A 27,547-nucleotide genomic window follows, 5' to 3' on the forward strand; every position below is an offset into this window, starting at 1 on the left:
CCGAACTGTGTATCTTGGGACAACCTCAGAAGGTATTATACAATGCAGAGGGTGTCACATGTGCAAAGTGTGTATTGCCTTTGAAGGAACAGCACATCAATGTCCACCCTGGAAGGGTACTATTGGTTACAGGCAGGCACCTGAGAAGTAATGTGTGCTCTAGAATCAAGGAGACTGATCAACAGTGGTCTGGTACCATGCAGAACGCGCTCTGCTTCTCATTTAATCGAATGCAATTCAGGGATTTAAGCTTCATTTGTAAGCCTTTGGAAAATGCTACAAAGTCCCAAAGGTTAGAAAAATCGACGAGGATAAAAGTGAAAAACATGCTACAGATGAGAAGGCATCAAAAATGGTGCTACTCATTGGCCCTTTCATTCGCTAGATGTCAAAGTATCTCAAGTGAATATCGCTGTCAAGGATTCTGCAGCCCAGTAACTGATGTTTTGAATGTTTTTTCTTCATATATTCTTAACAGAGTAGACATCAGTTAGATATTTATTTATTTGTTCATTTCTAAAGCGCACTAGGCCTAGAGGCATCAAGGCGCTGGAATGATATTACTAAAATGTATCCAGGCAAAGAGAAAACAACCACAGGGCTGATTCTCAAGCTTTGGTTCTATGAACATTTACCAATTAAATGTTGCTGAACTGCAATTTTGCTGAATTATTTTTGGTTGATTGTTCTGAATTTTTTCTGACCGCAAACAGTGGGGTCCGGGGACCCCCCACAAACAATGGGGGAGACCCCCCACACCCTGCATTCCATCACCAATGCCCCCTTTCTATATACCTTATACCTTACCCCAATTTACCATTTACACCTTTGTGGTAAAAAAAAACAGCAAAAAATGCAGCCAAGAAAATTTCTGTGACATTGCAATTCAGCAAAAGTAGGTAATACCCAAGCTTTTGCTGGGAGCAAGAAAGGAAATGGCTGAAGCATCTTTCAGATGCTGATTTGCCAATGAAATTGCCAAAGATTTCCTTCAATGTATTTCAAAGACGTTCCAGGAATCATCAGATCTGATCCCGTGCAAATATTTGTGAATATAGCAATCACCCATGCATTGGGGGCATGAAGAGCCATTAATGGCCCACCAGCTTGAGTCAAAAATAGGCTCAAGCGAAGCTAGGACATCAGTGAGGGCTGAGGGTGTAACTGGTCTTGTATGCCCCTAAATTCTTGGGTGATCACTATTCGCACCTGGGGCTTCTCGAGGGTGGGAATACTTTTGACAGTGTTTTTATTTCACGGCAAATGGGATCAGAGTGTATTTGCAAATGCTTAATTTTCTGTGGCGAAAACAACAAACAGCAAAATGAGTATTCCCTTTTCTATTACGATGGGACCAACACGGCGAGGGAGGGATCAGAGAGAAAGCATGGAGCTGCAGGGAAAGCTAAATCAGGATTGGGGTTCCCATGCAGGACTGGTAGTGCTGATAAGGGGATGAAAAGGAGAGGGGGTCGAGGAGGGTGTCTGGTGACAGGCAGACAAAACTATTTCAGAACCAAAGGAAAGGTGCCGAAAGCCAGGAGAATGTGGTCGGTGCTTGTGGATTCATGCCCACATTCCCAGCCTCCTGATTGGCTGCGCTGATTCCCTATGTCGGAAATAGCATTTAGTTCACAGTTTTGTGCTTAACATACTCATTCATTGGATTCAGAATACATGGTGCATTTTACTGACGCTTTTAGTAGGCATAGGGACTTTCATTAGCAAGTTTTCTTTTAGCGACTGTACATTTGTGAGTAAATACCTTAATGGGGCATATCATTTCTACAAAAATAGAATATGCTGCTCCTTAATATGTAGTGAGGGGTGACCTTCTGCCAATTTACTGGCCAAAGGTTTTTGCTTTTTATCTTGTGTTTAATATTTATGTGAGCAATTGTACTCCATTCTGTGGACTGCCTTCCAACAAATAAGCAGTAAGGGACCCGAAGATACATTACGGAAGTAGGAGGGTAAGGTAATAGGTTACATTCTCTTTTACTTTTCATCAACATGTTGACATAACTAGTAATTCCACCTCACCAGTATCAGTACCAGTAATACCACTAGTAGAAAGTAGTAGTAGTACTGAAACTAAAACTACCAATAGTTGTATTAATAGTAGTAGCAGTACAACTGCTACTATAATGACCGATAGTACTAATAGTACTACCAGTATAACCAGTTGCAGTAGTGGTGCTACTTCTGAAATTAGGAGCAGTGGTCAAACCACAATCGGCAATAGTACAATTAGTACTAGTATTAAAATAGTAGAAGAGCTAGCAGGAGTAATATTACTACTACTACAAATAGTAATAGCACTGACACTAGTATTACACGCAGTGCTAGAAATACTATCAGCAGTAGCAGAACTATTAGAATTAGTACTAGTGTCAGTAGTATTAATACTAGGACCAATGGCAATACTACCACACATAGTACTAGTAGTACATGTAGTACTATTACCACCACTACCAGTAGTAGTCATATACAGTAGCACAAGTAGTATTAGTACTACTACTAGAAGCAGCAATAGTATTAACAGTAGTGGTAGTACTCTTATAAGAAGTATTACCACTTACCAGTAGGATATATACTATTAATGTTACCAGTAGAGGTAGCAGTACTACTTCAATTAAGGGCTGTAATACTGGTACCAGTTGTTGTGCTACCACTAGCATCTGTAGTATCACTAGTAGTTGTGGGCACATCAACAGTAGTGAGAGGAGGAGTACACTAGAAGCAATCCCAGCAGGGCCTCTAGCACTGGCAGTGATACTACCAGTAGTGCTTGAAGTAATACTGTGAGCAGTTGAAGAAATATTAGTTTTAGGTTTAGTATCATTAGTAACATTAATACTGCTACCAATGCCAGGGCTAGTACACATTCTAGTAGTACTGCTATCCATAGGGGAAGTCAGCCTGCATGCTTGGAGAGGAGGTGAGGCTGGCTGACGTACCGCAACCAAGAACGGGGGAAGGTACCATTGAGCGACATCCAAAGACGCACATCAGAGGAACTGTAAAACTAACTGATGTGCTAACCAATTCCCCCTTCCTACTCCTCCAACATCTCCAATACCACTATACATGACCAGGGTCTAGCCACACTACACATAGACATACTGAGAACTAATCTAATCCTCTCACTTGTATGGCAAGTCCCTTTTTGTATTAATAAAAGGAATCCAAAGAGCCACAAAATTGTGATGAACCAGATATGAGAAAAACAAAAATGTATTGTAAAGACCAAGGCAGGGAAATATTTAGCAGACATTAAAATATAGTAGAGAGAATGCATGTTTTAATTGTGGTTACAGATATCAAAAAGCAACAATTTGTTATAGGTTTCTTCACAGTCATTGGCTGGTATGAGTGTAGAGGAGCAGTTACATGCCTCTGCAGGAAATCCTGCCCCCCTACCTCCTATATGTTAGAAGCCTGAGATTGTGTCATGCTTAACACCAGCTGTTGTGGCCATACCACAGCGGGTATTTGAAAGAAGGTATAATCGGAGAAAACCCTATCAAATGTATCCCTGAAGAGATGACAATCTGAGGGAGGAATTCCCTGAAGGAATATGGAAAGGGTGAAAGAGAAGCCAGTGACGTCAAAAGAGACGAGCGTGATGCCCTGAGGATACTGGCTGAAGAGAATACATGGATTTTACAGAAACAGATGACGAAGTTAAGAATCAAGTAAACGTTCATATGCTAAAAGAAGATTGCAAGTGTGTGAAGCACTGCAGAAAATGCAAGCCGTTTAAAAACTGTGCAGATGCTCTAACGCAAGTAGATTAAGTAATCTTAGAAGCTGGCTATATGTAGTGAATAGACTGCAGGCAAAGCCGCCGTTGTATAATCACTGTCATGAATTTAGTAAGCCATGACCCATGGAGAGAAAAGGCGAGAACTGTGTTGCAGCAAAAATATGCTGAGATCGTGGATGACGAGGCTGCCTGGCCTGGTATCAATGCTGAAGCAGCCAAGGTCGGTTATCTATTCTTGAAGGCATTGAATGTGCAAAGCTGAATCATCCATGCAAAGAACGAACACCAAGAGTGCCAAGTTCTATTCATTTAAGACATTTAAATGCTGCAAAATGGACCAAATCGTGGTCTCCTGTCATGTGAGCCAAGGATCGAAAAAGAGTTGAGTATGGAGTTCTAGAACAACGATAGTGAAAGCCTGTACCCTCATATATTCCCACAGACAAGGATACTTTGCAAGGCCAAGTTCAAAGACAATTTTCATGAGAGAAGGCATGGGTGATGAGAGATGTTGTGCTAATTTGGTGGGGAGGTAAAGTCAAGTCCACCTCCTGGCAACTGAGTCTGAGCTTACGTGCTGCTAAGTGAACTGAATGTTCCAGACATGGCACGAGCGTGCCAACCAATTATAGAGGGCCTTATAACAAAGGCCTTATAGTTTGAAGACCAATGATAAACTGTGTACTTAACAGTATTGAAGATGACATGTTTTAGAGGTAGGCATTATTTGTCCACCTGACAGTAGATAGCCAAATACAATCTCATCCCTGATAGAAATATACTTAGATGTTCCCCTTGAACGTATCACAATCCATCATAGGTTTTTATTATTTTGCCACGTAGTGTGATGTCAATTCTGACATATATTTTGCAGTAAGGATGCTTTTATGAGAAATGCACTGAGAGCTCGAGTGAACGTCCGTTGATGGCTGTTGTAACTCCCTGTTTTAGATCATTGTTAATAAAACAGCAGCTATCCCATCTTCTAGAGTTGGTTCGATTATTTGGTGGCAGAGTTACTCTGCATCCCCATCCATTGTATACACGATATCCAAAGGGCCATATGCTCATGAGTTACAGTATATGTGTTTCCATAAAAGACACAACTTCATTGCTCTATTCTAAACATGTGGTAACAGTGACATCTATGCTGGTTCGCTCATGTCCAGTGAAGTCATCTTCCTTCTCACGCTCCATGATTGAATGGGGAGTGTTAAAACAAATAACAGTCAGATTTGGTTTTCTATTGGCTGTTTGAGGAGGAGTAGATATGGAGTGAGTAAGCACAGAACGATCAACTAATCCTAATGTGAGATGTGAAAGTGTGACACAAATTTATAACATTTAAGTTCCTTCCTAAATGAGCTAAGCGGTTGGCACCAGAATACTGTTCCCATCATTATGAATTATGTACTATCAGTTTATTTTTCAACTCTCTTGGTGGAAAGGCTACTTGCATGTTCTTCCTGGTTCTCATGAGTTAATCTGTCCAAATTCTGACCTGATGTGCTCGGGCTTAGCTGCGAACAAACTTTGCTCTTCCATAAAGGCATATGTGTGAATGTACATGTGTTTGCACAGTGTATGTTGCCATAAAACTATCTTTATTTTGCTAGTACATTCAAGCAGTGTGACTTAGATATGAACTACTCTACTGACCTCAGGTTCCTGGTCAATGCTATAGTATGAGTAATATTATGTGAGTGTGGTATGGCTTCAGAAGTTGTCACCATCATTGTTGCATTCACATGATGTGAGCTATGTGTAATCTTCTCTGTTGTTCACTAATTCCCAATTAGGGCTGAATGATGGATACCGGTTTCTTGCAAACTGATTGTTCGGCAGAAAGAGCTCTACAAATGTGATTTATGCTACAGGGGACAGTGTTGTGCTGCTATCGGTCTCTCTCTATAAACATGCTTGCTCGGGTCTTACTGCTCAACCTCTGCCAACGGGTGACCTTCATTAAGCAACGTTTTGTTATTCTGCCTAGGGACACAAGTTGTTATATTTCTGAGGGACATGGCTTTGGGAACTCGGCAAACCTGATGTTGTCTGACCAATCACGGCACAGTGTCTTGTCCTTAAACCCTGGGTTCTAGTATCGTTTTCTGTTGTACTTCCATGATATCATTACCACCTCTAAAACCCTGGGAAAGCTTTCAACTCCCTTGCTTTTAGCCAATCATTGTGCAGCATTCGGCTTGTGGCTGTGTGAATATTGGAACTGGGATTACGCGTCTTTCAGTGAGGGTCTGACTGCAGCTTTCTGCTATGGGGTGATGGGGAGATTGTAATGATTCAAGAATGGCGAACTAAATCTCCAGGCCCTCATGTACTGTATTCAAATAATGTAAAACAATAGTGATCATGTAGTCATCAATATAAACACTTCTGCATTTCTCTAATTAATGTTGAATGCAGTTGGGTTTCAGTAAAGGTACATGGCTATGTTAGTCTAGAAAGGATGTGTTATGGCCTGGTTGAAGCATAGCTACTGGTGCTCTGTTGACCTAAACATAAAGCCTTTTGCTAAATGAGGCTGCTTTCTTCGTTACAATGAACTTTTCTCACAGTGACTTTCCCAGATCATATTTTCGTGCATGTTTGGATCTTTGGATAAATGTGTCCATGTTGTCATACTCTCATACATTGTCCCCTTTCATCCCTTGAGGGATGAATATTTTTCCAGTTTCCCCTTCATAGCTTTCTTCTTCTTCTGGCCACTCATAAACACTCCTGGGTATCCATATCTTCCCTATGTGTCTTGGATCTCCACCATACATAATATAATCCCATGGACTGCATTGTAAATAGCTATCTAATCCTCACCCATCTCTCTGAGACTCTGGAAGGGATCTTAGAGGGAACATACCCTTGCACATAGTCCATAAATCCATCAACACCACACAAATGCACACCAACACAATACAATAAAACACTGAACAGTCCTCTGCGACTCTGGACCCCCTTATGGATACAAATAACCTTTGCACACAACTGCAACCCCACTCTAACCTTATACGACCCACACACCCAACACAAAAAGTAGCACTTATCCGAGGCACTGAGTCCCACCCATGCGGTTACAAGCGGGGCCTCTCAAACCAACTCTCACACCCAAGACAACTCACACCGACTCCAGTTCCTCCTGGTTCCGAACCTATCCTATCACCCTATCCTTAGTAACACACCCTGCCCACTAGCAGAGCCACGTGAGCGCCTGCAGACTGCCCTCGGGTGGTAGCGGAGCACAGTATAAATCAACATAGCATAACATATTACTAGCAGAAGTCGTGGTAGTTCTAGTAGGACAAGTAGTATCAGTACCACTACCAGTAGCAGTTGTAGAATTACTATCAGTAGTGGTATACTATTAAAAGTAGTAGTAGTAGTATTTCCACCAATCAAGTGGACGTTTACTATTATTGTTATTAGTAGATGTAGTAGTAACAGTAATACTTCCAGCGATGTACTGTACCAGTAGTCACATTGCTACTTCCACCGGTATTAGCACTAGTAGTAGTGGTGGTATCAATAGTAGTATGAGTATTATTAGTAGCAGTAGTACAGAAGTAGCAGCAGTGCCTGTAGGAATGGCGGTAATTGTTTAAGTATTAGTAATAGTAATGGGTGTAATTCAATTCTGCCGATGGGAAGTGCAGCTAAATCTTGCCTGGTATGTGCATGTACAATGAACAGGGGCAGGATAGCAAGTGTTTGTGTTAATGCTGGAGGTTCAAGATGCTAAGTATATGCCTCTCAGTATGGCAGGAAACAGCAAGGGGTTAGGAGGTCAGGCCACAAGGTGTAGAAGGGGATTGAATAATCAGAAATATAAACATGTTGCTGGAAAATAAAATAAAAACCAACCTTTCACTTTGGATTTCTGCTGCTGCAATGAATCTGCATACTGCCCTTCCTCTCCTACTCTGATACCACCTCCTGTTTTGGAAGCTCACAAAATGAAAGAACCCAAGTGAGAAACATGCATACAGAAAGGAAATTAGTTTTTGCCAGAGAATTGGGCAGAGGTTAAAACAATACTGTTATGAAACAACATATGCAAAGTGCTAGTGCAAAGAGTTATAGGTCTCTCACAAAATTAATACATTTGTTGAGTTGAGCTCCAACAATATAAACAAAGACGTTACCCAGACCAGACTTACTGCATATCACATGCATGACATTCAGTGAAGGCTGCAAGAAGAGAGCACTACAGATTATCCCTGCGAGATCCCTTCTCCCTCTGCCTGAACCCAGCGATATCAGCTTCAAATCATCATTGTCACAAAACCCAACCCACAAAGAAATCCTACAGTTCCCTCTGTAGATTGTATTAGTGCTCTTCCTTATCCTCTTTATCAACCATATAGTAATAAAAGAGCCAGCTAGGGAAGAGAAAAGAAGGACACAAACTCACAGTTGAGAAGTGCCACTGCTGGTAGTAGTCCTTCAACTCATGCTAACAGTGCTGGGAATCTAAGGTCCATGCCATTAGGGAGCTAGGTTGCCTGGTTGTCTTTGTACTTCTCTGCCCAAAATAATTGTAATGTACACATTGCATTGGTTTTGAATAAGTACTTCTGCCCCTGATGTAGGGCCAAGTTAGTGTCCCGCTCCTTCACATTTTTCAACTGGGATTGATCCAGGTTTCTCTAATGTCTTTGTTCAAACGTCACAAAAAGAGGACGGGTAGAGTGGTCTCATCCAGCAGGGCTTACAGAAGTACGATGCAGTCATTTGCCGCTTGAAGAATGGCTTACAGGAGTAGCGTAATCAATCTCGATCAACAAATAAACATCACTGGGTAAGGATCTGGTGAGTACAAAGAAGCTGATTTAGATTTGCTTGCCGAAGGTACAGGGGGGCATAACAAACATGATTAGCTACAGCCGGGAATTTCTACCAAGCTTGACCATGAAGCCCTGCATTGATGTATTTCATCTGAGATGTTACAGGGGAAAGGAAATCAGGCACCCCCGGAGCACACATCTGATGCCTGCCTATCTGCCCCTAGAGACAGGAAGTGGTGCAACGCATCATTGATAGGATCTTTGACATTTCTAAAATAATATCTTAGCCCTAACTCTATACTCAAGGAACAATGGCTGGTGATGGCTTCTGTTACTTTCAAATTTAGCATATTTTATTACCCCAGAGCGACAATATTAATTTAATTGGGTCAAGTGGGTCAGTACAGTGAGTGATCAAGTTAGTAAGTGAGCATGCCAGCGAGTGAGTGAGTGCTGCTGATACTGGGGTTCCATAGAAATTCCATAGAACAGGGTATTTGCCCGATGTTTGTTCTCAGCAGAGGTGCGCCCGCACTCCTTTTCAATTTTGCAAAACTTGGAGTTTTACCCTAAGTGACCATGGGTAATCCAAAACTGGACCACTTGCTCACTGTGCTTTAGAATAGCTCAGCTTCACCTCTCTGAGGAGGCCCAACAAGGCCGAAACACGTGTCTGGGGTTGCTGATGGTACTCTTGTTCAGAGGAGAATGGCCTAGCATTTCGGTGCTAGATTGCCCTTGTTGGTGGGACAAAGATTGATATGCAAATGGTTATTTCTCCTCTGTGAAGGGTGCAGTCAGCTAAAATGTGGTTGTAGACCCTCCTGAGTGGATGAAATTCCATATAACAGGGTATTTGGCCCGTGTTTGTTCTCAGCAGAGGTGCTCCCACACTCCTTTTCAATTTTATACAACTTGGGATCTCACCCTAAGTCAACAAGTGTAATCCAGACATGGGCCCCTTGTTTACTGTGCCTTAGCGAGGCTCAGCTTCTCCTCACTGAGGAGGCCCGACAAGGCCCAAACACGTGTCTGGGGTTGCTGATGGTACTCTTGTTCAGAGGAGAATTGGCTTGCATTTCAGTGCTCAACTGCCCTTGTGGGTGGGACAAAAAGGGATATGCAAATGGCTATTTCTCCTCTTTGAAGGGTGCAGTGAGCTAAAACATGGTTGTAGACTCTCCCGAGTGGAAGAAATTCCATAAAACAGGGTATTTGACCCATGTCTGTTCTCAGCAGAGGGGCTCCCACACTCCTTTTCAATTGTATTTAGAAATATGCTTACATCTCCAGAAGTATATTTATGTTTCACACAAAGATGTTTATTCAAATAAACACTTACAGAAGTGTTGGATTCTTAATTACAGTAAGGGTATATATCTGAGTTGGTTAACTCTTGAAAACTGAAGAAGTGACCTTGAGTGTCTATGTTTGCTTTGCTGCTCATAGAGAACTATTGTATAAATATGTGAAGGGTGATCCCCTTCCTTACGGAGGTTATAGAATCTTCAGTCTGTTGCATTGAAGTCAACATACTGAGAATGTTATACAAATCTGATGAAAAGGATTGGGGGAACACAGTTTGGGATTGCTTGGGGTGTGGGGTAAAATGTCATAGATAGAGAGGCCATGTTAGGCCCCTATTGTGAGATTGAAGCTGGCTGATGTTGAGACCCATTGGAAAATGCAGGCCAGTTCAAAACATTGTTTTTTCGATATAATGTCGGAATTGAAATAGTGTTATGCCTCCTATCGCAGCAATTGTATGTGTATTGGCCTACGCCAAGTTGTCTAAAATATCATGCAAATAAACTCTGCGTCAAGGTCTTGACCTTAGAGAAAGGTAATGTAAGTCGCCATCTTGGATTAAGCCGCCATTTTAGGTTCTCTTGTAATGTGGAAGTCACCCTGAACATCAAAATGGAGGCTGAATGACATTCTGAGTAAGATTCTGGCCGTTGTGACCTCCGCACACACGAATAATTAATATGCCTGCAGGCCACTTGTCGGGGTCGCGAACTGAGACCTTGTCCTATTGCTGACCTATGTGTAAATGCACAACCATATCAGCGAAACTGATCAAAATGCATAAATTATAGGATTGACCTGGCAAGGAACCCTAGGCCCGATCCCAAGAATGGTTAACCCGCGAGAGGGTTGGCCAAGGGCTGGACAAATCATATAAAAGACCCAAGTATTCCAATGTACGGTCTCTCTAACTAATGCATCGAACCTTTGTTGAAGTTTGTTACGTTACTCTGAGAGCCGAATAGCTATCCGTTTTGTCAATTGACTTAGTAACTGTTGTAGCTTTTAAATAAAGCACTTGTATGTTCTTTGTAACCTGTGTTGGTGTGTTTCTTTTGGGCTTCCCGGCCTCATATTATTTTTATGTTTTCACAATAAGGCCTAGTGAATGAACACAAATGGGCCTATTTCAACTTTAGTAAAATACAAAGACACTGAGTTTAAGGAGAGTGTGCCTTAGAACTGTAATATTGCGAACTGTCTCCAATGGAGTCAAACAAAAAGAAACTGGTGGTGCAGCAGATGTTGAGTTTGTATAAATTGGGAAAATGCTCCTTTGACAGATTTAGAACCACAGCAGTGCACAAAGAAAGACAAAATACTTTTGAAATATGGCACATTTGGGAGATAAAAAGGAGGAATGATGCCTGACATTTAAGAAATAAAGTCAAGTGACAGATTTCTTTATCAGGAATAAAGAGACTTAACTTTCATCATATAAAATCACAGCATGTAAAGAGAAAGACCTATTTCATGTTTGTAAAAGTGAACACGGGTTTCCTATGTTAACTGTGGCCTGTCTGTGTGCATATGATTAATATTGAATCTACCTCTGTTCTAATATTGTGGAAAAGAAAGATGGTATTAATAAACAGCAGGCCTTGGTCTAATACAAAATGTTACATGTTAAACACATCTTGTCAATGTAAAATGCTGTTCTTTTAGAATTATGTATGTAGCTTGCTTTTCTGAATTGAACTGGAAGGTTTGGGTCTCTGAAACTTTGACCTCAAGACCTTTATCTGAGGACCGCTAGGAGAAGAAGGTCTGGTTTTCAGTTTAAATGCTAAAAAATACACAGGGGCAGATCGGAATTGTGGAGGTGGCAGATAAGCCAGCAAGCAGAAGTGACCATAAGGTCAGCTCTCGCCATTAGCTGTGCATTAGTTTCGAACAAAACACCTTTGAAGAAAGGAGGGGAGGACATGATCACATGGGCCAGCCAGATGTCCTAATAAGGTCACAGAAGAAAAATCAAACCTAAGAAATGGTGGAGACTGATGTGAAACTCAGGGACACTTGTGGTGCCTTTCTATTGATGAACATTGAATACATTTTCTTCAATAAAAGTGCAATGTGTGTTCCACTGAGCTCATCCTGGGTTCATATTAAAGGGGATCAGAAGCCAGTCTGAACCATGTAAAAACAAATTTTGGATGATGAATACAACTTGAGTTATGAATTTTCCCTTTCAGTCCAAACCGGAATCCCAAAGCCTTGCATTTTCATTGTAGGAGTGGTGCAAAACGAAGTCCCCTATTTATTCCCTTGTATCCCAAATCCGAATTCCAAAACATTGTATTTTACCTAAATAAAAAGCCAAAACAATATTTCCATTTTGTTCCCACTCCATGTAACTTGCCTGGAAATCAGAGGGGACATATCTAATTGATGCCTGGAGGGTGGGGGTTGCTGGGAGAAAGGTGTATTGTGCCAAACTAAGAAATCGCTGTGTGTTTTGTATTTTTCCTATTGGTTAATTTGCAAGAAATCTGATGTAAATTGTGACTGCAAACTTCAAAATGTTACCTGTCTTATAGCAACTGAAAGTCCATTAAATCTATGTTAGTCATTCGGTGCAAGAAATTTGAATTTGTGATATTGTGTAGTGTCACAGCTTTGGCGGTTGATGTTTTGGTGGTTGTCTATTGTTCTTTGCAAAATCTATATATTGTGACTATCCACCGGCCTGGTTCGTAGCTGATTGGTGGTAAAGAGGGTATTTTCACATAAGCTACGATAGAGGTGGAGGCCTCACTAAAGTTGAATCTGCAAAGAGTTTTGTTGTCCGCCACCTTGCTTGGGGGCAGGGTGAACTCCCTGAGCTGAGAGTGACGGTATAATAAACCATTACAAATTTGGGGGCTTGAGACGGGAATTGTTTCAGAGTCGATGGTGCACTAGCAGCAGACTATTCACTTGGGTATAACCGCATTTCAACGGATAGAAAGTTGTGTTTACATTATTAAGTGCCAGTCAGACCTGTACCCTGGTTTCAGGGCATTGTATAGATAAAACAGTGTTCATTTTAAGTTGTCATTGTGAGTGGAAACTAAGCAGGAACAGGGTTGAGATGTTTGCCCTTGCATGGAGAAGGTGGTAGAACACACTTCGAAATGAGGACCGTAGAAATTAATTTGGCCAGGAAACATCTCCTATACAAATTATTTATTATTTTTTTTTTGTAAAGTATTTTATTGGTTTTTTCAAGAAAGTGAGAAACATTACAAACTTACAAGTGTGGTAATAAAGAAACGATACAACAAAAAAAAGTAACGTGAGAACAACCAAAACAACAGCAGTCTACATGTAGCGTTAATTATGAGATGTTTGGTGGCAAGTAAAAATTATAGTTCCGATGTTACAGGAAGCGAGGGGAACAGATTCGGGTAATTCCTTCTCTGTATCAGTATGAAAAATCGGGTGTTGTAGGACGCTACAGTCCCTCAGGGAGGCTTATAGTCTGCCTTGAAGCGCATGTCACTCAGGAGGGCTTTCCAGGAGTCCAGGGCTCCACTTGTGGCTTCTCCGCTGGTTGTGATCCCGTTTTGCCAGGCCCTGGTTTCAGCAATCGTCCATCTCGCCAGTTCGCTCAGCCACCGGGCATGGCTGGGGCCCGCTGGAGTCTTCCAGGCCATCGCTATTGTTCTCTTGACCAAAATGCATGAGATATCCATTAGTTTCACCAAATGTTTAAATTTGCCCGGTCTAGGATATATACCTAGTAGGCACTCTCCGGGCGTCCAGTCGTATCTTACCATGCCAGCTTCTGCGCAGGATTGTTTGGCTTTGAACCAGAGTGATTTCACTTTGATGCAGGACCAGAACATGTGGATCATGTCTGCCTTGTCATTTCCGCACCATGGGCACGTCGGGGGTATTTTCGGGTTGAATGAGGCAATCCTGTGGGGAGTCATATATGTCCGGTAAAGGACATTCAGCTGTATTTGTCCGAATCTGGAATTCCGGGACACTTTCTTGGGGTAGATCAGTGCTCTCTCCCATTCCTTGTCAGTAAGTGGTGATTCAAGATCTGCCTCCCATTTCGCCTTCAGTGCCTGACCTTTGGGGTTAGGCTTGTCTATGAGTCTGTTGTAAAGTCTGGAAACAGGTCTCCATCCATCTGAGAGGTCGTGCATTTCCTGTAGCAGTGGGTCTGGAGTGGGCTCTTCCGGCCAGCTGTTCCACTGCTTCTTAGCGATCTGTTTGATCCTGTGGTACCAGAGGAACTGGCCCTTGGATAGTCCTTCAATGTTCTGTAACGACTCGAAGTCCCTGAATTCCCCATCAGTGAACATGTCTCCCCATGTATATATGCCTGCTTCCTCCCATCTCCTGGGAGTGGAAAGTTCCGCCTCCGACTTGCACACATCCACCAACATGGGGTTATCCGGTGAGTACGGATGTTTCACTTGCCTTATGTGACAGGCCCTGGCCCATATCTGCCTGCCCAGCTTGACAATCAGCAGAGTTTCGGGAGGTAGCCGAGGGGGAAACCATAGAATTTCTTTGGGGATTAAGTTTGTGGAAGACTGCCTGAGTAGTTCCAATTCGGCCGATGTGTCATCAGACAGCCACTTCGTAATGTGACTGAGCTGGGCCGCCAAGTAGTAAAGGTGAAGGTCTGGGAGTTTTATTCCGCCTTCCTTATGTGGGAGAGACAGCGTGGCCAGTGTGAGCTTGTGTCTGCGCGGACCCCACAAGAAGTCCTTGATGATGGCCTCTAGTGTCTTGAAGAAAGGCGGGCGAACGTAGTGGCAAATATTGGCAAAGAAGTACAGGAATCGAGGAAGGATTATCATTTTGGCAATCGCCGCTCTACCCACCATTGACAGTGGTAGTTTGGACCAAAATTTGACTGAACGCCGAAGGCCGGTGACTGCTGCTATAGTGTTATGTTCGTGTGTGAGTAGCGGGGTGTGACCCAGATTGATTCCCAGGTACCGGAACTTGTCAGGTTGCCACTGTATTCCGATAGGCGGGAGGTTGTCTACTGCAATGCCCCTCAGGCTAGCTAGGGGGAATGCAGTTGATTTGTGTCTGCTGAATCGTATCCCTGAGTACTTTGCATAATTGTCGAGAACTTCTAGCGTTGTGGGTGCGTTGAGCTCAGGGTTCCTCAAGTAGAGAAGTACATCATCCGCGTATAATGAAATTATGTTGTAAACGTTGCCCACCTTAATGCCTGCATCAAAAAACTGTTGGCGAAAGTATATGGCTATTGGTTCTAGGCCCAATATATACAGCATGGGCGAGAGTGGGCACCCCTGTCTCGTGCCTCTTTGTATTGCCCAGGACCCGAGACAATTCTGCCTGTTTTAACCCTTGCCATTGGCGAATTATAAAGTACCTGGATCCATCTGATGAAGCCCGCACCGAAGCCGAAGCCCCTCAAAGCCTCCACAAGCCACTCCCAATAGATAGAGTCGAAGGCCTTGATGGCATCAAGTGACAGTATCGCCAGGTCCTCCTCTCGATCGTGGGTTTCGGCCATGATGTGTTGTATTCTCCTGAGGTTGGCCGTGGTGTTGCGTCCTGGGACGAATCCATTTTGATCTTCGTGAATTATGGATCCTACCACTCTGGCGAGTCTGTTGGCTAATATAGAAGTGAGGATCTTGCTGTCGTAATTCAGCATGGCCAAAGGTCGATAAGAATCGCAATCGGTGGGTGACTTGTGCGGCTTGAGCATTGGAATAATTATGGTCTCTTTCATGGTGTTGGGCAGGATGCCGTTTGTGTAGGCTTCTTGATAAACTTCATGCAGGATGGGGGTGAGAATGGGTTCGTAGGTCTTGTAGAATTCAGGCGGGAGACCATCACTGCCGGGGGCTTTGCCATTAGCGAGCGATCTGATGGCCGCTGTCACATCTTCGGAAGTGATTTCCGAGTCCAGTTCCTCCCTCTGCTCGCTGGAGATTTGAGGGAGGCCTATCTCCTCCAATGTTTCGATTAATTCTGCGGCGGGCACCTGGGACTCGTGGGCATACAATTTGGAGTAGAACTTAGCAAAAGTCTCGTTAATCTCCATCTGCGTCTTGTGTGTTACTCCTTTTTCGTCCTTTATCTCCGTTGGCAGGTGTTTGGGGTGTTCCCGCTTGCAGAGCCAGGCAAGCAATCTGCCGGGTTTGTCAGACTCGCTGTGGGATCTGGCGGTATGTGTTGCGAAGTCAAATTTCTCCAGTCTGACCCATGATTCCTGACATTTTATACGGGCTGTTTTAAGGATCTTCTCGGACTCTGGAGAAATGTCAGGGGCGGACTCTAGTCTTGCGATCTCTAATTCCTGGGCCTCAAGAGAGGACTGTAGTTGTCTGCGGGTTCCGCCCGCTCTTGAAATGATTTCTCCCCTGGTAACCACCTTCATGGCCTCCCACAGTGTGGACCAGGTAGCCACCGATCCCTTATTGATTTCGACATATTCCTCTAGCTTCTCAGCAAGGTCCACTCTGAACTCTGGATCATCCAACGCTGCTGTAGGCATCCTCCACATGGGAATTGGAGGTTTGGGTCCACGCAGCTGCCAATGCATGGCGAGCGGGGAGTGGTCGGAGATCGATCTCCCCAAATATTCAGTGGATGTGGCCAGTGGGGATTGTTCCTTATCAACAAACAAGTAGTCGATCCTTGTGTGGACGCCATGTGGAGCTGAGTAGTGTGAGTAAATTCTGGCCTCTGGATGTTGCACTCTCCAGATGTCTACCAGGTTGAGCTGGTCGAGTGTTTCCGTCAAGGAGATGGATGCGGGACTGCTTGGCTGAGGAGGAGGGCGCGATCTGTCCTTGCTTAAGTCCATGACGCAGTTGAAGTCTCCCCCCCACACGAAGGTCCTGCCTCGGTGTTGTGCCAGTCTAGCACTCAACGTGCTTAAGTATGACGGGATTCCATGCTGCGGAAAGTATGTGTTAATGAAGCACACTGGGGTTTGTTCTATGGTGCCCCACATTGATGTATATCTCCCTTCCTTGTCAGAATCCCAACCTTCTAGCTGGAAAGGCACATTCGGGTTCACCCATATCAGTACGCCTCTCGCATATTTGGAGTAAGGAGACCCCCTCATGGTCCCATCCCATCGATCTGTTAACTTAGACATGGAGTCCGCTGTAAGGTGGGTCTCTTGTAATAGCGCAATCGAGACCTTCTTCCTCCTGAGGTAGGACTGCACGCGGTTCCTTCTGAGGTATGAAGCCATTCCCCTCACATTCCATGTCATCACAACAAGTTGCGACGCCATCGGATCGGTGTTCTGAATTCGTCTTGGAGTTCTGGCCCGCTGGCCCGGTGGCACAACGAACCACAGGTGGCGTTCTGCGGGCGGGGGCCCCCTGGTTCATGAAGTCTTGTGTCGTAACCTGCCGCCATCTTGTACTTTACCAACATTGATGATTCGTAGACTGCAAAGCCAACTAAACTAATAACATAACACAAACTGGTGCGCCCAGCGACTACAACACTGTCGCGGTGCTCAGGCGCTCTCGCGCCGTCTGAACCCATCCGGGTATCGGGCGTGAGCTGGGTCGGGCGGTGAACTGGCCCAATTGGATTTTCTGCTGGGGGTAGGGTTGGTGCGAGGCGGCAGGGCCGTGCGAGGGCCGCTTCCGTAAGTTAAACTGTTGTTTGGATTACCTGCTGGGGTCCGGTTACTGGTGGTGCGAGGAGACTCGGGATTTAATCGTCGTTCCGAGGGGGATCCTTGCCATCGGCTAGGTTATTATCTTCTAGCCACATATTGGCCGCCTCCGGGTTTTCGAGAAATATCGCTCGCCCATTATAAACAACTCTCAGGCGCGCGGGGTACAGCAGCCTGTATTTAATGTCCAGTTGGCGAAGCTTCGCCTTGATCGGGACGAATGAGTTCCTTTCCCTCTGCACTTTCTGGGTGTAGTCGGGGTAAATAGTAATTTTTGAGTCCCCCCTTTCAATGGGACCTGCTTCCCTGGAGTGCCGTAGGATGGTTTCTCTGTCTTGAAAATTCAATATTTTGGCTATTATTGGCCGTGGACGCGAGCCGGGGGGAGGACGTCTCTGGAGGGATCTATGTGCCCTTTCGACCGCAAAGCCTTGGGTTAGTTTTCCGGCCCCGATCTCTTGTAGCAGAAGGGTTTCGACATAGGATGTGGTGTTTAGGCCCTCTGTTCCCTCCGGGATACCCAGGATCCTGATGTTCCCCCGTCTGGCCCGTCCTTCGGCTTCCTCTGCCCTTTCCTCCAGGAAGGCGACCCTCCTCTTTAGATCGGAGACTTCGGACTTCAGGGTTGTGGTGGCCCCGGACAGCTCCGTCGTGGAATTCTCGACGGTCGTTACCCTCTCCGTCAAGTTGCGGGCATCCTGGCGGATGAGTTGTATGTCTATTTTGAACTCATCAATCTTGGAGTCGATGTGGGTTCTCAGTGAGGCAATGGCATCCAATATCTGAGAACGATTGTCGTTGACCTCCCCTTCGTTCGGATGAGTGATTTCGGAGAGGCTAGGTCTGGACTGGGTGGAGGTCTTCGCCTTGGTCGAGACAAAGGAGTCCATGGTGGCGGCCCTGCTCTTGTTCTTGGTGGCCATCTTGAAGCCGCAGGATGTAGATCGCCGAGTCGGGGAGCCAAGTGGGGCGGCCCAAGGGTGCGGTGGTGGTCAGGGGCCCACCAAAGGGTATTATGTTGGCTCACGCACCTTGAGTTTCAGGGCCCCCGAGTGCTTCGGCTGGAATCAGGTCGTTCGGGTGATGGCCGTGGGGCGGGGTGCTGCTTCTCAGAGGTGGCGAGCTTCTCTTTATGTGATGCCCTCCACGTGGTTCTAGTTGTAGTCCGCGTTGCATAAATTGGGCCAGCCCAGGGGTAGCGGAGTCAGGGGCCTGGGGGCCTGTGTCGATTCCGAACCAGTCTCAGACAGGGGTCGCCCCCCCCGGCCTTGTTGCCGATCCCCAAAGCGCTCCGTCAGGGGACGCTGGTTCAGGGGCTGCGTGAAGCTGTGCGAGGCGCCATCTTGGATCAATGCGCGGCGGAGGGGAGGGTGGGATCCGGAGCCCGCTCTTCTTCACGGGGGCTCCGAAAATACCAACAATCGAGTAATTCCTAATGGGGAGCACTTCCCCCGCCGATGCGTGCTTTTCCGCTGGCTGCAACCACTCTTGTACCGGAGAAAAAGGATCAGGAAGCGGCGTCTCGGCCGGAGCCCGGCAGATCAGCTTCTGCCCTCCATCGGCTCCAAGCCACGCCCCTATACAAATTATTTATTAAAGGTGAATGGGTAGAAGAAGAACATGAAATGTGGCAAGCTAGAATGATTCGGGAGGTTACCTCCGCAGATGTTGATATGCGACAGGATGGGGGACTGTTACACCAAGCCCTGACAGACTTTTACATGACACAAACCAGCAATGATGAGTAAATTAAAATGACTCAGCTCACAGCATATATATATTTCCATATGCTGATCATGGAAGAAAGACACCCGAATAGTGTGGCCAGTGTGCAAAACTAGGCCAAGCCTTTGAATCAAGCCCAGAAAGAACTGAAGCAACTAGAAGTGAAAGCCCAACAGAGCCAACATTAGAAAATATTATTGGACAGCTAAAAGATGAGTTAACAAAACAACAGCAAGAAAATGCAGAGAGCGAGACTCAATTTTCTGTACTGTAAGGGGAATATAAAGAATGTGTTGAAAATTTGATTGCAAGTCAACACAAATTAAATGAGCAGGTTGTTCATACTAGAGCTTACTTAGAGAACATTTTCACATTTCAATCACAGGTAAAACAACTGAAGGCCGAAAACTGGCATTTTGGCATTTAATTATCAAAGAGGTTAAATCTCAAGGTGAGTTTGATCAGATGCACCAAGATCTGAACACCTTGAAGCAGCAGAGAGAGCAGCCGGAAGAAGAAAATAACACATTATGGGGCTCATTACGAATATGGAGGTAATGAAAAAAAAAGGCGGAACGGCTTTACCGGCATCGTTAACGGGTCCGGGCCATTATGAGCCGACAACCCGCCAATACCGCCACCGCCCATACCGTGCCCCTTTTTACCGGCATGCGCGCGTAAATGCATCCCTTTGCGGCGCCAATACCGGGATGCCGCTAACAGGAGGACATCACAAGTTACACGGGCATGCACTTACCGGCATCCCGCAGGCGGTAATTAGGGCCTGCACGACGGCGGCAATACAGGCATCGCGGACCAGCCATAAATAGCAACGTGCAGTTCAGGCAGCTGCCACAGGTGCACACAATCACCACAGGTGGAGTATGGAGCCTGTCCCAGTACAAAAGGAGTACACCCACACACCACACCCCTCCCTACAGCAAAATGAACCCTCTAGCTGTTGCAATCATGGGGCTGGAGGACATGCCTGTACTGCTACAACAACAGCGACAACAACAACAACAACTACAACAACAGGCAGCACAGAGGAGACGCAGGAGGAGAAGGAGGGTGAGACAGGGCCAGCAAGTTCCACCAGTGCAGCCAGTGGTACCACGTAGGCAGCCACCAATTCCTCGCATCAAACCCAGTCCATTCAATCTAACCCCTGAGCAGATCCACACCCTGTACAGATTGGACCGGGGCACCATCACCACCATAGTGGACATGATACACGACGACATTGTCAGCCTGATAGAAATATGCACTGTCATCCCCCCTCTACTAAAGGTGGTGTCTGTGCTCCACTTCCTGGCCACATGCACCTACCAGCGCACAGTGGGGCAGCTGCATGGCATATCACAACCACTCTTGTCCCGCATGCTGACCCAAGTGCTTGATGCCCTCCTGAAGCATGCAATCATCCACATTTCCCTACCATGGACTGGCCAGGAGCTCGTTGACACCAAAGTAGGCTTCCATGCACGGGCAGGCATGCCCAATTGTGTCGTTGCCCTCGACTGCACCCATGTAGAATTGGTGGCCCCTCATGCCAATGAGGTGGTGTATCGCAATCGCAAGCAATACCCCTCCATCAATGTGCAGATGGTATGTGACTCCAGCAAGATCATCACACATTGCTGCGCCCGATATCCCAGATCTACACATGATGCCATGGTGCTGCGTAACTCGACGCTACCCGGCTACACGGAGTGACATGCTGGATGACGTGCCTGGCTGCTCGCTAAATTGCCTGACTGGGCCATGGCAGTGCATTGGGGTTGTGAGGTGGGGGGGATGCATGCTCCACCTGGGTGGGATTGGGGGGGTGCATGTTCCACCTGGTGGGATTGGGGGGAGATGCATACTCCACCTGGGTGGGATTGGCCAGTGAGTAGACAATGCACTCAGAGCTAAACACTGTTGTCCTGAACATCCCAACCTGAACATGACACATCAATGCCATACATAAGACCAATGCCGCACATCAATGATAACATGCCCGACGCACAAGCAGGCCACCATGGGAATGTCAAGCGATGCATGACGAAACACAATTTCAACTGTGTCAATGCCGCTAGTGTGATTAGGTAAAGAGTAGCATACACTGCAATAATGGGTGGCAAGACATCGTTCCGCATCCACAGTACATCCACTTCAGCATGCAAGTGAACACCCTGCATCATCTGTACAATGCAATCCACACTAGTAGACCATTTTGCAGTACACAATGCATCAAAAGAACCTGTGTGCATACATCCAGGGACATGTGCATGTCAACACCAAATTACTGCAGCCATGGTAGTTAATCCTAAAGGTGTCAGCTCAGATTGACTCGCACATACCTCTTTGTACTCCCATGCAGTCGATGGAGGCTATCCCTTGATGCTGTGGCTACTTACCCCTGTACGGAACCTGCATAACAGGCACGAAGAGAAGTACAATCAGGTTCATACCTGTACCCATGTTGTGATTGAGCAGACCTTTGGCCTGGTGAAGGCACGATTCCGCTGCCTAAGCAGGTCTGGTGGAGCACTACTTTAAGGCCCTAAGAGGGTGGCAAAGATCACCATGGTCTGTGTCATGCTGCACACCATGTGCATCTGGAGAAACATAACACTGCCACCTGACATTGACATGCATGCACCGGGTGAGGATGATGGTGGAGGAGAAGCAGCACCCCTGGCAGTACGTGCTGCACAAGATGGCCGTGCTGTACGCCAATCACTGATTGACGATTACTTCTGAACCACAGGGACATTGATGGTTATGTGTCAGTACTACACTGAGCACTGGGACTATGTGTACATGGACACAGGGTGTGTGGGGAGTTGGGCACTGTGCGCTGTCATGAATATAATGAACACACACAAAATGAACAATGTCCAGGCATGAAATGATTTTGAACACAACGGGTGTACTAAGAAAAATAACAACATAGTGCTTCCTCCCTCCACCACTCACACGCCCTCCCCCCAAAACACCCAAACACCCCATACCCCACCAAACACCCCACACCCCCCAATAAACACCCACTTAATCCCCTCAACACCATCAACACCACCTCCCCCCTCACCCACTGTCATCCCACACACAATGTAGTTGGACTGGCTATTTACAGACTTTTTTGTGTCGGGGGGCTGCATTGCACTGCGCCTCGTCACCCGCACAGAGCTTGAGGAAGTTCAGCTTGCAGGTGTGGTCGATGGGGTGGAGGTGGATGGGTTTTGCACTGCCGGTGCAGGGTGTTGATGCTTGTGTGTTCCAGCATTCTGTTTAGGACCTGTGTGACTGCCCCCAAACTGTCACGTATGATGATGGCACTTGAATTGATGGCTACAATGTTTCCAGCATCTGCCTCCTGGATCTCACGGCAGGTTTCCTCACTCTCGGCCCCATACTGTCGCACCAGTTCAATCATTGAGTCCTGGCGGGCCTCTACCCTCTCAAAACAGAAAGATGATGGCCGAACTGCTAGGTCACATCCCTTCTGCACGAGACCGCAAGCATCCCCAGACATGTTTGGGTATACCCGTCCCACTTGGGGTGACTTTAGCAAAACAGAAAGGTGATGGCTGCAAGGTTTTGAATTAATCATAACCACGGGCAAAGCTCTGGGCAACCCTCCAGACCATCGTTTTTCAGCCTGCCAAGCCATTACAGAAAGCGACAAACCATATGCAAATCATGCTTGGTCCTACCCCAAAAGGGTCAGTCCAGCCCGAACTGCTAGGTCACATCCCTTCTGCACGAGATCACAAGCATCCCCAGACATGTTTCAGCCTTGTTGGGCGTCATCAGTGAGGAGTAGCTTGGGTCTCTAGGCCCGACAGACTCGGGATCCACGGCTGGGCATGCCCTTCCCACTCGGGTGACTTTAGCAAAACAGAAAGGTGATGGCTGGAAGGTTTTGAATTAATCATAACCACGGGCAAAGCTCTGGGCAACCCTCCAGACCATCGTTTTTCAGCCTGCCAAGCCATTGCAGAAGGGGAAAAACCATATGCAAATCAGGCTTGGTCCTACCCCAAAAGGGGCAGTCCAGCCCGAACTGCTAGGTCACATCCCTTCTGCACAAGACCACAAGCATCCCCAGACATGTTTCAGCCTTATTGGGCGTCAGTCATCAGTGAGGAGTAGCTTGGGTCTCTAGGCCCGGCAGACTCGGGACCCAAATCTGGGCATACCCGTCCCACTCGGGGTGACTTTAGCAAAACAGAAAGGTGATGGCTGCAAGGTTTTGAATTAATCATAACCACGGGCAAAGCTCTGGGCAACCCTCCAGACCATCGTTTTTCAGCCTGCCAAGCCATTACAGAAGGGGAAAAACCATATGCAAATCAGGATTGGTCCTACCCCAAAAGGGGCAGTCCAGCCCAAACTGCTAGGTCACATCCCTTCTGCACAAGACCACAAGCATTCCCAGACATGTTTCAGCATTGTTGGGCGTCATCAGTGAGGAGTAGCTTGTGTCTCTAGGCCATATGTATGGTCGTGCTGCAGGTCTCTTCCCTGGGCATCAGTTTTACTGGTGAGTGGGCACCCCCGTCTGTGGCCATGGCCTCCGTGTGGTTGGATGCCAGGATGTTACGGACCCGGAGACGTAGGTCATCCCATCGTTTTCTACAGTCTTTGACCGTGCAGGGGGTGGTGCCAACCGCTGACACCTTGCGCGCAACCTCCTCCCAGATTTCTTTTTTTCTTAGCTGCACTTCGCTTTTGAGGTTGTTTGCAAAAACCTCATCTGCATGGGCTGCAAGGGTATCAGCCAGCATGTTCAGCTCCTCATCGGAGAAGCGCTTCTTGTGCAGGCGGGGGTAGTCTTGCGGCTAGCCTTGGACATGCTGGATGGTATGGCCCTGCTCTCTACTGTGTAGCACTGCTGGATTGTGAGGATTGCAATGGATTATGTTTTTAAAGATGGCCGCCTGCGCATTTCCCGTTCCGACGCAATTACGTTACTTCCGGGTCTGGTATTACGAGCCCGGTATTAGCGTGATGTTATTACTGGGTCATTATTAAGGGATTGCTCCTTGGCGGAGGCGGTATCGGCGGGTCCCGCAATGGCGCTATCGGGGGGTTGGAGGGCCTTTAGCGGCATGGCGGTGCAGCCATTACCAGCATGGGGGTTCGCGCATGCTCGCGCACTCGTAATCATCCACTATTAGTGGCATCAAGGGTGCATGGACGCGCGATTACCTCCATGCCGGTAATGACTCTGTTTTTAGCGGGATACTAGTAATGAGGCCCACAGTCAAGAGAACAGTGCCCTGTTTCAGGAAGTGCGTCAGTTATGGATGGATAAAGAGAAAAGTGCGTCATGTTCTCAGGACCTGACTGACATGAGGCTAGAAAATGCAAAATTAATGGAACATGTGAGGCAAGCAGAGGTTGACAGAGCAGACAACACATGCCAGAATTGAGCAAGAGGAGCAGATTAGTCTCCTGAAACTGAAACGCTCTGAATATGCGCAGACAATGCAAGCCTCACAGAAGGAAAATGAGTCCCATTGTGAAGAGAACAAGGGACTAAGAAACGATTAATGACACAAAGTACAGTGCTAGAAGACACTCAAGCACTAGTGTCAGAATTGAAAACTCAGGCCTCTGCATACCCCCAGGAGAGAGGGACTGAGAAAAACAAATATCAGATGTTGGAAAGTGAAATATCCAATTATAAACAGGCTTTGAGGCACCCCAACCAGGCAGGGTATGAAAAAGCACCCTCTGATTATGGAGTGATGACCTCTTTATCAGGGACCTGAAGCCAACTCACGACCTTCTATCCAAAGAGTGCAGCTGACTTCATGCATACTGCTTCTCAAGAACAGGAAAACATTAGGCAGCTGGACTTACCCAGGCATGGTCAAATTGAGACAGAAGGCCAGTCCTTATCAGATATTGATGAATATTCATCTCTACCAAGCAGAAGGGAAGGTGGCCAGACCGGTGGGTTCTAAGAGTTTAAAAATACGATGGCAGGTACTTTTCACTAGCAGGGCTCCAATGATGAAAAGATCAAGGAGTTGGACTGACAGAAAATTAAGTTACAAAGGGACCACCTGTTCCACTTTTCAGAAAGAAAAGGATCAGAGTTTAGGCCTCAAAAGAGTATTTTAAAAACCTCCACACATTCAGGGAGGTTGGGGGAATTCTCCACCATATCTGGATGGAGGGATGAGGAGGATGAGTACTCTCCTGTGTGAAAAGGGGAGTACAAGGGATATGACCCCGAGAGCCCACAGCACCATAGGAGAGAAGAGTCCAGACCATGTCATTCTGGGAGGTTTTCCCAGTCTCATAGAGGTAGGGGACACCTAGGGGACCACCAATAGCAGAAGCTCTGAGTCAGAGGATGAGTGCATTCAGGTGCAGTGGAAAAGATAAAGGTCATAAAGAGCTTCATGACTCCCTACCACAAGAATACCAAATATTCAGTACAGAAGCATCCACACCTTCATGACCAAATGATAACATAATTTTGTATTAAGAATGATAAGAATTTCATTGAGTTTGTCAAATGGACATTCACCCCTGAATAATCGAGCTTCTTTGAAGGGCTGGGGGACCAAGATCACCAAAAATGGTGCACCTACAAGGTGGCCATGCTAAAAAACTTCTCCATTCATAGAAATCCTCAGGAGGCCCACAAGGCGGCATACAACCTGCAGTGTGGTGAAGACCCAGCGCCTAGAGAGTTTGTGCAGAAGCTGAAACAAGCATTTGCACAGACTTCTAGGCGAGTGAACAACAATAGTCGGGAGTTCATCAACGCATATTTTCATGCGCTGCATAAATACATAACGACCCAACTAGTAAGGGATTTCCATGAGCGTAGGACCCTGGATTGGGTGATAGGACAGGCAACCCAGATTTATGAGGTCCAAAAGACCTCAGAAAACAGAAACAACCCTAAAAACCCTACACCATCAAACGCACCTGCTGCTGCAAAGGTAGTGGAGGTGAAAAATACTCCCCCATTGTACTTGGAGACGGGGGGGCTAAAAATACTACTCCCATCAATCAGCAGAACGAGAGGCAGGGAAGACCCTTGGATCCAACCCAAGCGGGTTGTAGCCAGGCGGGGTACCAGACAAATGACCCTTATGACACAGCCACCTATGTAAATCCAAAATACAGAGGTACAAGACCTATACTCGGGTTTATATGGACTCCCTGGCACAAGGGGCAGGGTCCAATCAGGTAAGTACCACCCGAGGAAACCTCCATCAAAACTTCTCTCCAAGTTTCCCTCATGTGGGAAGTAATATTCCGCCCCTTAACCTAAGCTTCTTTCCCAGATACCCTTCAAACTCAAATTTCCAGAACAATCCTCTTTCTCCCCCCGTTTCCAGGACAATAGATTCCCGAACCCAGGAGAAGGGAGAACTAGTAAGGAAGGTTATCAGGGAAATTTCCAATACCCAAGCTACTCTGGAAGAAGGGACAGCTACCCCTTCCAGGAGCAGAAAAGATATGAATCAAGACCTCCCTACCAAACTGAAAATATGTCACAACTGGAGCAACAAGTCCAACAACTGACTCAAGACCTGGGTCGCATGTTGAGGGCTCAGCAGAACCCTCAACTGGAAACTGCTGCCCAGAATAACTCGTCACCCGGGTCTGGTGCCCCGGGGGAGCAATGACAGAAAGAAAATTCTGACAACAAACAGGTTCCTGAGGAAGGGGCCCAGGTGGAAGGGAGATGCAAAGCCCTAGAGCAGTGGTCTTCAAACTTTTTATGTCAAGGCCCCCCTGAGCAAACAATAAATTGTTTGGGAGCCCCTGCCCCGCCCTTCTGTGTTTATGTTCTTTTATTTATAGAGATAGCTGCGAAATGTGTGATGTCTATACACGAGCACACTGGATTGTTTTGTATATGAGCCTCTGACGAGCATGCCAATCAAAGAAGTTGCCTCACATTGTAAATCCACTAGGCCAGTGGTCTTCAAAAATTTTTAGCCTGGGCACCCCTGAGCAAAATTTGGGCATGCCGGGCCCCCAACAAAATGCCAAATGGACATTATGTATTGCGCACTGTCACTGCACCCTACTCCCAGTATAGTCCATGGGCTCCCCCGCCTGCTCCCATCACAGTGGCTGGGCTCCCTCATCCCACTCCTACCCAGTCCCTGGGCTCTCGCCACACCATTACACAACCTGGGCCCTCCCCTTCCTGCTCCTACCACTATCCAATGGTTCCCGGCTATCCTGCTCCCACCACATCCATGGGCTCCCCCATCACGTTCCCAACACAGTCCGAGAGCCAGTGGCGGCTGGTGAATTAAGTTGAGGGGCATAACTATTTCCCCCAAAAAT

The sequence above is a fragment of the Ambystoma mexicanum genome, chromosome 6q (genome assembly GCF_040938575.1).
Source record: "Ambystoma mexicanum isolate Mex_15411 chromosome 6q, UKY_AmexF1_1, whole genome shotgun sequence".
Taxonomy (NCBI): Eukaryota; Metazoa; Chordata; class Amphibia; order Caudata; family Ambystomatidae; genus Ambystoma; species Ambystoma mexicanum.